Source organism: Brassica oleracea, chromosome C9 (assembly GCF_000695525.1).
Source record: "Brassica oleracea var. oleracea cultivar TO1000 chromosome C9, BOL, whole genome shotgun sequence".
Taxonomy (NCBI): domain Eukaryota; kingdom Viridiplantae; phylum Streptophyta; class Magnoliopsida; order Brassicales; family Brassicaceae; genus Brassica; species Brassica oleracea.
The window spans coordinates 7141347-7143503 of record NC_027756.1 but is presented as its reverse complement, the minus strand read 5'-3'; the positions used below and the strand labels follow the sequence as shown (position 1 = coordinate 7143503).

General features: G+C 31.4%; 1 long non-coding RNA gene across 1 annotated transcript; it reads right to left on the bottom strand.

The window, feature by feature from the left end:
• Positions 1-255: 255 nt before the first annotated feature.
• On the bottom strand, positions 256-1489 carry LOC106317697. The gene is made up of 3 exons (XR_001265205.1): positions 1217-1489; positions 406-585; positions 256-345 (listed from the first exon to the last, which is right to left on the bottom strand). It is a non-coding gene; the product is annotated as an uncharacterized LOC106317697 (long non-coding RNA).
• Positions 1490-2157: the final 668 nt, after the last annotated feature.

The window sequence follows — 2157 nt, the reverse complement described above, 5'->3', positions numbered from 1 at the left end:
TATCAATTTTATATGTGATAGATTAATTTTTATTTAATTTAGATGTTTTTTTTATGTTTTACTTCAAAAAAATTGTTTTTTACTTTGGTTATATCCGAACCGAATCGATATAACCTGAATCCGTATAATATATGATTACTTTATGGGTTTTATGATGCAATACAATTTTGAACCGAACCCGAAGTGTTATTATCCGAACCCGATCCGTACTAATAAAATTTTAGTATGGGACCTAGGAGCGTAAACCTGAAAATCCGAAAATCCAAAAAACCCGATCCGAATGCCAACGGATACCCGAACGTCCAGGCCTAATTTTTGCTAATCCCATTGATAGACTTATCGAACCTACAAAAAATGAAGTTAGTTGATAGCAATGAATAACCTATGATAGAATGAAAAACTAACCACATAGTCTTTGAGATCTTATGAGGAAGGAGTTGAGGTATATGTTCTCGGCCCAGTTGTTGAACCAACTATTCGACAGCCATAATTACTGGCACTTCCCGATCGGCTGAAGGAGAATAATGGTGATTCTACGAGGAAACCGAACTACAGAAAAGTTGGAGGTTCGTCGCACGTCCAGACCTACGAAAGAATATTTTTGCTAATAGTTAAAATAAAAATTCTTATAATATACAATAGTAAAATAGTGGTAAAATTTTTTAATTTTTTTTTTAAAATGTTTTAAAATTTGATTTTTCTAAATATTTTACATTTTCTATTTTTTTCTGAAACTTTTTTGGTAAAATATAAAAATCAGAAAACATTTTTCCTATATCACTAAATTATTTAAGAACTTAATATTTTTTAATATATTCCATTATTTTAAAAAGCGTTTGTAAAAACATAAATAAAATGAAAAAATATTCAAAGTTTTTTTTTAATTTTTTTTTTCAAACAGAGACAAAATAATTAAACATCCAAAAAAATAAAATTAATATTCAAATCATAATTCTAACATGTAAATTTCTAAAACTAACAATTCTACCACAAATATTTTCTTTTCTTTTTGGAAAAATTTCTACCACAAATTTAACATATAAAATCCTACAACTAACAATCCTAAGTAGGAGTGTTACAAAAAAAAAAGTGTTACAAAAAAAAACAATTCTAAGTAATTTTTAACATTCCAGTCCCTAAAATCTATGAGTTCTAACAGCCTAACACAAAAATAATCAAACATATATGATATTGGAGAGTATAAGAGATTACTAACATGATTTTAGGGGAGAAGAGAAGTACTCGCTTGAGGATCTTCAGAGGAGAGAGGGAGAATTTAGAGATATTAGAGAGAGATAACCACGGATGTGGCAGCCCAGTTGGTTTAAGCGCAGGCGTTGGTGTTGTTGCGCTCCTGGGTTCGATCCACCGTGGGAGGAGTGTCCAGGGCCTTAACCGGTACAGACGCAGACTGGCTCCGGGCCTAGGGGGAGGGAGTAGGGCCGAAGACCCGAACTCACCACCTGGTTAAACAAAAAAAAAAAAAAGATATTAGAGAGAGATAAAGCCGGAATGAAGAAACAGAATAAACACAAATTTTAATATATAAAAGTCACCGACAGACACAATTCATTGGTAAAGAAATTAATTCGCACTTCAGAAATTTTTTGGCGGTTGATTTTCCTGGGTAAAAAGATTACTGACAGATAATAAAAAATAGTGGATATTCATCGATAACCCATCAATTAAATTTTGATAAATTAATATAATTACGAGTTTGATCACTTTTTGAGGTAAGAATATGCCGAGTTTGTTGGAAATTTAACGTAAATTACCGACAAATAAGGAATATTCTATGCATGTCTCGTAATTGTCAGTCAACATATCCAATACCAAATTCATGGGGGAATCCATCAGTAGTTTCCGATGAATTTCTGACTAATAATTGGGGTTTCAAACCTAACACAAATATACCGACAATCCATTGATAATATATTTATGATTGTAAGAGATTTATAATCTTCAAAATGTTTTAAAAACAAGTATCAAAAACAAGCGTCATAGCTAATAAACTCAAGGATCATGCTTCCAACACTTGCATAATCATAAATCCAACCCAAAAATTTCTTCTGTAATAGTTGTTCAAGCTCCTCTTCTGTGGCATTTCTTTACGTGAGCAAACATATTTGCAAACATATTTGAATGCCTCTCATATTC